The sequence below is a fragment of the Mesocricetus auratus genome, unplaced genomic scaffold, assembly GCF_017639785.1.
Source record: "Mesocricetus auratus isolate SY011 unplaced genomic scaffold, BCM_Maur_2.0 Super-Scaffold_100707, whole genome shotgun sequence".
Lineage (NCBI taxonomy): Eukaryota > Metazoa > Chordata > Mammalia > Rodentia > Cricetidae > Mesocricetus > Mesocricetus auratus.
The window spans coordinates 14349319-14359371 of NW_024429269.1; the positions used below are offsets into that span (position 1 = coordinate 14349319).

The 10053-nt window shown below is 46.2% G+C and overlaps 1 long non-coding RNA gene and 1 pseudogene across 1 annotated transcript; one reads left to right on the plus strand and one right to left on the minus strand.

Moving 5' to 3' along the window:
• Positions 1-1903: 1903 nt before the first annotated feature.
• LOC121137795 lies at positions 1904-2412 on the minus strand (annotated as a pseudogene).
• A 4505-nt stretch (positions 2413-6917) lies between these two features.
• On the plus strand, positions 6918-9700 carry LOC121137785. The gene is made up of 3 exons (XR_005875079.1): positions 6918-6979; positions 7107-7230; positions 8945-9700. It is a non-coding gene; the product is annotated as an uncharacterized LOC121137785 (long non-coding RNA).
• Positions 9701-10053: the final 353 nt, after the last annotated feature.

The window sequence follows — 10053 nt, forward strand, 5'->3', positions numbered from 1 at the left end:
TCGAACTCACAGAGATCCGCCTGCCTCTGCCTCCCGAGTGCTGGGATTAAAGGCGTGCGCCACCAACGCCCGGCCAGAAAACCACTTCTTTTTCCTACATCTGATGGCGTTGGCCACTTTAGCGCTGTGGGAGCATTAGCCTTTGTCTTCCTGCGGGGTCTGGCACTCACAACCATACTTACTGAGTGTCTTTCTCATCGCATAGCTGCTGCCATAATGCCAATAGCTCATGTGATTTGTGCCCCGAGTCTGTCTTCTGCTGTCCCTGCCTGCAATATAATAGTAGTCTTTAAACAGGGCTCACTTGTGCCTTTAGTAGTCACCAGGCTCTGACTATAGAGGATGGAAATAAAACACCAGCAATTTTCACTTCAGGCTACATTTCAGTTTCTGCCTCGATTTTAATTATTTCTTCCTGTCTGCTGCTTCTAGGTTTGTTTTGTTTTTGGAAAGTATCTATCTATCTATCTATCTATCTATCTATCTATCTATCTATCTTGTGATCTTTCAAGACACAGTTCCTCTGTGTAGCCCTGGCCTTTCTCTGTAGACCAGGCTGACCTTGAACTCAGATTCACCTGCCTCTGCCTCTCGAATGCTGGGATTCAAGGCATGTGCCACCACTGCCCCCAGCATCACCAAAGTCCACCCAATGGGTCATAAAAGCCAGGCAACAGCATGGGTACTGTTTTCTAAGGCAGTGTGCTAGCCTGCCCTTCTTTATCAGCGAACTGAGACTTCTAATGCTCAAGAGTTATTACGGAGAGGTGTGTGTTTATTCCTGTTATTTTGCTGGTTTTGTGGTGCTTTCTTCGACCGCTTTTGGTGAACAGTCTGCTGTTGTTTATCTCCCATGGGTGATTTATCCTTTTTAGGCTAAGGTATTTCTCCCAGTGTCCTTTGCAGAGCTGGTGAAGAACTCAAATTCCCTAGTTTATTTTCATTGTGGAAAATTTGAATTTCTCCTTCTTTTACGAGAAACAGATGACATGCACTCACAAACTGTTTCTGGCTGCAGGGAGGGCACAGGGAATGGAGCCTGCAGGGCAACCAATTCCTGCCACCAACCTGTGGCCTTGCTCCAGCTCCCCACACCGCGTTTCCTTCTAACCCAGGCGCCTCTGGCTCCCTCTGAACCACTTCTCTGTTGGTTTCCCTGAAGATGGAGGAGTCAGTGGCAGTGTTGCTACTGTCCTGGATTAATGGGCAGTGGTGGTCTGCTGGCCATTCACACCAACTCCAGTTCAGCGACAGCTTCCCCTGCCCAAGCAGATACTCCTTTTATAAGCCCTCCCCCTGGAGACCTCCAGTTGCCAATTGCCATCCTTAGACTATGCTGGCACAGGCCTGACGAAAGATCAGGCCCTTGTCTAAGGAGCTTCAATGATCAGGCCCCACCCCCAGACATCCTTAATAGCCATTCCCAGTCCCCAGGTGGGAGATTGGATAGGCCCTGTCCCACAGGAAAAAAAATTCCACCAATCCCTTAGTTTTCCCCAAGATCAGGCCATATAATCCCTCCAATTCCAGACCACCCTGGAAAGCTCCCCCTCCCCACAGAAACCCTATATAAACCCTGTCTTCTGCTCAGTTCTCTGCAGCTTCTCACTGGAGCAGAGGTAGCCAATAAGGTTTCCCCTTCCAATAAATCTCTTGTGTGAGGTTTGTTGTGTGGTTTGACTTTGTGGTACCTTTCCCTTTGGACTATAACACTTGCACTGGGGAAACCTTCTGCCACCCAAGTGGAGTTGTAGCACTTCCTTTTGGGGAAGAATGTCTCCTCAGAGCTGTAACACTTGCAGGTTCTCTGTGCTTTCTTCTTGTCTGTAGGTTCTTTATGAAACCTGCATGACAGCCACAAACATTAAGATCATCTTGAAAGCCACTCTCCACTGGTGACTGCTCACCCCCAAGAAGTCACCCTGTAACCAAAGTTGAAGGTGTCCCATCTGCCTTGAGATCTTTTTAAAAGTCACCCATTCCTCTGCTGTTGGGTCCACCTTTCCTGAATCCAAACTCACCTACATTTTGTTTTCTGCCTTCTCCAATGTCCACTCTAACTGACCAGTTACCCAAGAGTGCACTGTTGTACCTCAGAGCCTCCTTCAGGAAATCCACTCCTTTGAATTTGACAGAACATAACCCTTCACGTTGGCATGTATCTTTGTGACTAGCCACACACTTCATATGGTGAAATGCGTAAAGACAGCATCTATGCTGTTCTGAATTATATTAAAAGGGAGATTTCCTATGTGAGCTGTGTAAGGGGGCTTTGTGGGCAGCTCCTCTTGGCTTTGGGACCCATGGCCACCAGCAAGTCACCATGCCCTCCACCACTACTGAAGCTGCTGTAGGCCAGACTGTTGGACTGTGGTAAGTATCGAAGTTTGCCCTTTGCTGTCTCAAATCCATTTTAATAGATAGTTTTTTTTTTGGGTACAATAATCAGGGTTGGCATTTATGACCTGTAAGAACTTAGAATACATCTTTCTAGGTTCTTTGGAGCTTTTAATATTTCTATTTGGTGCTGGCTAGTTTCTGTCAACTTGACACAAACTAGAACCATCTGGGAAGAGGGAAATTCAGCTGTGGAATTGCTTCCACTGGACTGGTCCAGGGGCATGTCCCTGGGACATCCTCCTCATTGCTGAATGAAGTGATGTGGGAGGGTCCAGCCTGAGGCGGGCAGTGTCATCTTTGGTTAGGTGATCCTTTTTGTGTAAGAAAGGTAGCTGAGCAAGGCATGAGAAGTGAGTCAGGAAGCAATGTTCCTCCTCAGTCTGCTTTGGATTCTTGTCATCAGTCAAGAGGTAGTGGGACCTGGGACACTAAAGTCTCACGAAATAGCCAACTTTATTCAGAGCATCAGACAGTTTATACTCTGAGGGTTAAGAGGAGTCACATGGGTGAAGTGTGCAATCACAAGGGCGAGCTGCATGTGGGAAAAGAATGTTTTTCCTTAGCCACATATAAACACATAACAGCAACCAGTGGTAATGAGTAATTGGAAGCAAACTCACTCCCATCCTCTACACCCGGGAGGGGCACAAAAACACATTCCAAGAGCAATTATGTGTTTTGAAGAAATTGAGCTCACAAGACTCTTGTTTTCTGACAAGCACATGGACTCTATCTCTCTGGAATCAGAAACCACAACAAACCCTTTCTTCCCTAAATTGCTTTTGGCCAGGATATATTCTGTCACAGCAACAGAAAGTCACAAATACTGCTTTCAACTCCTGTCCATGTAGAGAGTGGCGACTCTTTGAGAGGAAAAGCCTGCTGCTTTTTCCTTAAGCCTGGCTTGAATAAATAGTCTCTGTAGCAAAGGAGTCACTGCAGGGAAACTTGTCTTCTCCACAGCGAAGGGCTGGTTAAAGTGTCTCATAGCCCAAGTCATACATCTACTGCTGTTTGTCCCACAGTTTACTTCAAATTGCAAGACAGCCTCAGATGTGGGGCCCGTAAAGTTATTGTGGGGAGGGGCTGAGAGAAAGTTAGTGAGTCAAACAAACTGTCCTCCAGGGAAGAGCTTTATTAATGTAGTTTCAGCCGGTAGGCAAACAAGCAGGGTAGCATGGTGGGAGTACAGCTGTGCTCTATAAAGTGACATTTTAAATATAGATCTTTTTTTTTTTTTTTTTTTTTGAGACAGGGTTTCTCTGTGGCTTTGGAGGCTGTCCTGGAACTCACTTGGTAGTCCAGGCTGGTCTCGAACTCACAGAGATCTGCCTGCCTCTGCCTCCTGAGTGCTGGGATTAAAGGCGTGCGCCACCACCGCCCGGCTTAAATATAGATCTTAAGCATAAGAGTTAAGAGAAGGAAAAGGATGCCCAGGAAGAAAATAAGACACCTGAGAGCATAGGTGGGCTTCACACACACACACACACACACACACACACACACACACACACACACACACACACAGAGAGAGAGAGAGAGAGAGAGAGAGAGAGAGAGAGAGAGAGAGAGAGAGAGAGAGAGAGAGGCTCTGCTCTGCTGTTACAGCAGTCACAAACAAGACTGGGAATGAAGTCCCCTGAAAGAAGAGGAACTTTGCCCTGAGCACTCTCCAAGGCTGATGAACTGATTAGAACTCAGAGACCGTGGGATATTACAGGTCTAAAGCTTAGTTACAGTGTGTTGTTTAACACCATTGATAGCCAGCCCTTGTCCACCTCTATGTCTAACCTAATAAATATCCTTGTGATTATCATGGTGAAGAATTTTGGAATGCATTAACAAATCACTAGCCAGGCGTTGGTGGCGCACGCCTTTAATCCCAGCACTTGGGAGGCAGAGGCAGGTGGATCTTTGTGAGTTCAAGGCCAGCCTGGTCTACAAAGTGAGTTCCAGGACAACCTCCAAAACCACAGAGAAACCCTGTCTCGAAAAACAAAAACAAAAAAAAAATCACTAGCTTCCACCAGTCAAAAGCTAAGAATGTCACTGGATAACATCCGAGACCTCTAGCAGAGATTTCTGATGTGGTCTACAACCTACTTACCCAAGGTACCCACCAATGTGTTTAAAGAGGGTTTTTTTTCTTTTTTGATTTATGACTTTCTTTGTCCTTTTACTAAAAAACCTCACGAAACAGTTATTCTTTGGGGACATGAAATTTGGGGTAACCAATATCTTCATTCCCGGGCTTTGCTTACTCATATTTGGTCTCAGAATGAATTGCCTTTCTTCCCCTTTCAGGGAGTGGAGCTTCCTGCATAGACAGGATTTTGTGGAGTTCAAGCTATTATTTTCAGAAGGTGATGAAGGAACCTAAGTGAGGTCACAGGGTGGGTTCTGGTGGGATTACAGAAGATAAACTAAAACTATGTCACAAGGATGCAGGAAGGCAGGATAGTTAAGGACCAGGCTAACGTCTTGGAAGTCTTAGGGAATGCCTGGGAAAGGAATGGGGTTCTCCTTAAGGTCTTAAGCCTTTTCTTTGTTATTTTAACATAAAACATAGAAGCAATATTCTGTGCCTGCAGTCTTTACAGCTCATATCAATTGTTGGGATTCTTGCTTCTCGGCTGGCCGGGCCTCAACCAACTCTGGGGAAAGGGGCCTCTTTGCCGCTTTTCCACCCTGCTTCAGAAGCCTTCCTCTTTCTCCTTCCAGCAGTGCTCACTCAGGGATGGCAAGGTCTTGGCTCCTTCTCCAGTCCCCCGTGTGCTTTCTTTCTCTGGGCTGTAGAAGGAACAGGGTTACGTGGTGCTCTGGCTATGCGAGTCCAAGAAAGGTCTACAGATCATTAGAGCCCAAGATTTTCTCCTATTCAGTCAGAGAGGGGTATTCATTACTCTTGAATAGAGGCATGAAGCTCTTTTTTAGAGCAGAGCTGGCTGTTTTACAGAAAACAAAGGAGTGATACATTTGCATGGGGTAAAGGCTTTTCTGGGAGGCTACCTCACAACGACTGGAGACAATGGTTTAATTATAAGCCACGCAGTTAAAAGATGCCTCGCTCTCACACAATCTCTGAACAAAATTTCGCTGTGCCTTTGGAAAGAGATTTAAACCGGTGTGGGTCTAATGAGGGGCCTGCTTTGTTCTCGTCCTCAGCGCTTTCGGAGAGCTTCCGCTGTATGCCAGGCCTTTGCCACCGCCGTTCCCACAGTCAGGGGCCCTTATTTCTTTTCCGTATCTGTTCTGGCTTCTCTTTCATTGTTTACTTCAGGCATTTCCTCCTGGTTGAACTTTCCTTTTCATCTTCAGGCTTTTCTGAGATCCACTGACTGTGAACATTCACTCTGACCTCATACCCCTCAGCTCAGACTGCGCTCCAGCTGCCTGTGTGCACCGTGCTGCCCCACAGGACTGAGCTCAGGCTGTGCTCCAGTTACACGCGCGTGTGATCTCGCCTCTGTAGAAATGAAGTACTTGCAGCATTCAAATCATTCTTGCGTTCTACCTCCCAGCACAGGCCACAGCAACAGTTTCTTTAAGCTGAGAGTGATTGAATGTGTGGGGAAAAAAAACCTAAACCAAACCAAAACAAAAAGCCCACAACTCTCACTTCAAAGTGGATGGAGAAACAGTTCATTCTGGAGCTAAATGTACTCTGGGGACACAGATTTAGATCGCTCAAAACTCTGTAACTCTGTGTTTTAACATGGAAGCACTTCCATGAAGTTTTTACAGTAACAGAACACAAGAACAACAAAACAAGCTATGAATTGCCAGTTGGTGGTGCAGGACTTGGCAGGGGGATCTCTGCGTTCTAGGTCAGCCTGGGCTACATAGTGAGTTTCAGGACATCCAGGGCTACACAGAAAAATCCTGTCTCGGAAGAAACAAAAGCAAAAACAAAACCCAACAACAACAAACAAGTAAACCAATAACAGAAGTTAGGAATCAGCTAATTTTCAAATACATTGACAGGAACATCAGGTGATAGCTACACTGTTGCAGGCCTTAGACATTATCTGAGAGGATTAGCCCCTTTTGGTGGAACTAGAGTTTGTTAATACGTTCCAAAAGTTATTTTATTTATTTATTTTACTTTAAATGTGCTAGTCACAGGGTGCTGGCTTTGACTTTATCAGCTAGTCATGATAAGCAACAAAGAATGGCTGTTTAAGGGGGGGTAAAAAGACAGCCTAAGATATATTATAATTAGGTCTGCACTTGCAACAGTCCAACCGCTCCAGCAACTGAGGTTCTAATCCATTAGCCTTTGCACACACAGCTGTGTCAGTTAGCTTATGTGGCAGCCATTATGGCACAAAGTGCTTTAGGGAATAGGCAGCTTATAGTATCATAGCTTGCATCAGGAGAGGAGTTGGTAGGGGTGGTGATATCTTGTTTGTACAAATAATGCTTGCCTGAAGATCAAAGGGCGGAGCTAGTCACCAGCTAACCATAGAGGTCTGGATGTCTGTACAGACAGACAGGAAGTAAGATGGCTGGGCAGAGAGGAATATAGGCAGGAGGAGACAAGAGCTTGATCTCTTTTCAGTCTGAGGATTTCATAGAGGTAAGAGTTCTAGTAGTGGCTGGCTGCTCTGCTTCTCTGGTCTTTCAGCTTTAACCCCCTAGTATCTGACTCTGGGTTTTTATTAAGATGTTTTTATTATTAAGATTTATTAGAACTCTTGTTACAGGTGGACAATGAATGCACTTACCTTCTGAGTCAGAAGAGAAAGAATGGACACAGTATTACGGAGAGCATGTGTACGCTAGGCTCGGGAGGTACTTCTCTGTGGAAGAAATATTTTGATGGTTCGGGTGAGTTTCCTGATGTGTAATTCATGCTATATTAAGGAGGGAAGGCCAGGGTGGTTGGTGTACTGCTCTGGTAGTCAGTGCAAGCCTCTGTGTACATAGCATTTTCCAATTTGCAGTCTCGGCCATGCAAATAAAGTTGAAAATAAAGGCAGTCTTAGTCTAAGCTTTGGGTCACAGGGTGGGGTGGTGCTGGAGCCCCAAGGTGTCAGGTTACAGCATCCAGTAGCTCCCAGCTTAGGATTCCCAGACCATAGTTATTAATAATAATACCTTGGGGTCTGGCTCCCCTTTCTTGTCTTCTACTAATAACCTTTCCTCTGTCAGGTCAGAGAGAGAAGGAAGGGCAGACAAGGGAATGAGTGACTTAATAACAACATGGGCTTTATTAGGGAAAAGACGGGGTGGGGTGGGGGGGGGGAGGAGGAGCGTGTCTCTAGAGTAAGAACCACAGAGCCCCTCATTGACTGCTTACAGGCTGGAGTAACTTCAAGGCAGGAAAGCAAAGGGAGAGGGGGGGCTGAGAAGTCCTTTTGTAGTTCATGGTTGGCTCTTGCTAGGAGTAGCTGGGGGATAAGGTGAGTGGTGAGTTAATGCTAGCTAACACTGTTCAGTTGGGTCAGTCAACCTTGCTTGCTGAAGTAAAAACATGTGACTCCTAGCATTTAGGAAGTTATCTGTCCTTGGGCAAGTGGGGTTTACAGGTTAGAGGCATTTTGTTTTATAGATCTCATACATGCAGTAATTTAAAACTTTAGCCCTCACACTAGAATCTAGAGAAACAAGCTATTTTAGTTTCAGGAATTGTCATTATTTAGCCAAAATGGAGGAGCTTTACTGAATGGTGTGACCATGAATGGTGTGACCATGGCTAATGGTCTCCGTCCAATCTCAACATTTGAGCGCTGGTCAATATTATTTGCAAAGGGACAGTAAGAAATCCCCAAATCCCACCATGTCTTCCTTCAGCATCTACTCAGTTTCCCTTCTCCGAAGGCAGGTGACCTAACAGAATTATCTGGTGGGAAGGAGAGGCAATTGCAAAGATACTAGAGCATGTATGTAACCTTGATTTTGAGCTGTATTCAGTTCCACAATGATGGCATGGAAAGTGTGGGATGAACGCTGACCAGGCAGGAAAGGTTTTGCTTGTAAGTGGTCCCAGAGAACAGGTTCCAAAGAGCCCACTACACCCTTTTGGAGCAGGAACATTTCACTCAGAAGAAAAGTTTCCACCTGGACATTTCTTGATGTAACACACAACTCTGAACCTCAAAGGGAATAGGTTAATTTATTTTTGAGTCAAATATAAGTGGTTCTGGCCTAGGAAGACAGATTCCAAAGTGGAATGGTTTCATGAAGTTTTTTTGTAACAGAAAGGAAGAATGTTACAATTAAGGCCTGTTCACATATATCCGTGGAAACATCAGGAGGGCAGTGACAGCAATCACCTATACTTTAGACCCAGTGCGTCTGATGACACTCTTAGCTCTTGGCTGGGTGGGGACTAGAGGTCTGCCAACACGTTCCAAAAGGACTACCTAATAGTCCCAAGCTGCAATCAGCTGAGTTTTTATTTAAGCCACAGCCGTTCTCAGTTCCTATGTTCAGTTTTGGGACTGTAGTCCAGCTAAAAAGGGAGGATCTCTTTTAAATCCCAAAGGTCACAGTCTGTTCTACAGGCGTGAGATTACATCCAGGTCTTTTGCATTCCTAGAATTCCTGGTGTTGCCTTAACTGCCTCACGTTCATGGGACTGGCTTCAGATCTAAGATGGAGTAAAGGCACTTTGGCTAAGCCTGATAGCCTGAGTTCAATCCCTGGGACCCACATAGTGGGAGGAGAGAATGACTCCTGTAAGCTGCCCTTTGGCTTTCACATGTACACTGTGAGTGGTGATAACCTGGCCTCTCCCTCTCCCTGGGTCCTGGGCAAGCTGGCCCTATTCCTGTGCCCAACTCCTCTCCTCCCGCCCTGTGGTTTCTCCTCAGCACCTGCCTGTCACTCCTCACCAGCCCTCTCCTGGGCCTGGGCCTTCTCCTTAGGGAACTTTGCCTGGTTGTGGGACCTGCAATCCTCAGGCTCTCTCCCCACCCAGGGATGGCTCTTCTCTGTGCTATCTTCCCCCACCCTGGGATCTGTCTTTGACAGGTGATAGCGCCTCACTGACAGCTGTCAAAGGTTGCAAGGCTGCATTGTGCATGCGTTAGGTGGCTGCATATGGATTCTGCGTGCGGAAACCAACACAGCTGCATTTGTTAGGTGGTTGCATAAGGACTCTACATGCAGACACCCTGTGGAACTGGGGCCGTGAGGAGCGGGGCCAACGGCAGCTCCCTGACTCCAGTTTCAACGGCCCCAACTGCTGAGACTCTAAGCCAGTCCTGTTCCCTATATAAGCAAGAGCCTCCTGCCTGTTCTCTTCTTTCCATTTCTGCTCCCTTTCCCAATAAACTCGATGTGGGTTTGCTGAGTTTTGTGGTTCGTGTTTCACGGCTGCATCAAAGAACAACAATGAATACACACACACACACATACTCTCTCTCTCTCTCTGTCTCTCTCTCTCATAAATAAATGTCATAAGAAAATTCCAGTGGCCTCAGAACCAGCATAGGACACTGGGAGGTAAGGTTTTATTTGAAGATCAAAGTATTAGGACTGAGTGGCAGAAGGTAGCTTGGTGGGTCTGCATAGATCACACCACACAATAGATCTACTGAAAGAGGTTTGTTGGGGTAGGGAGAGAAAGCCCATCTTGGAGTGGGGAAATAAGACAGACAGACAGGAGACAGAATGAGAGAACAGGCTGTGCTGTTCAGAGGGACC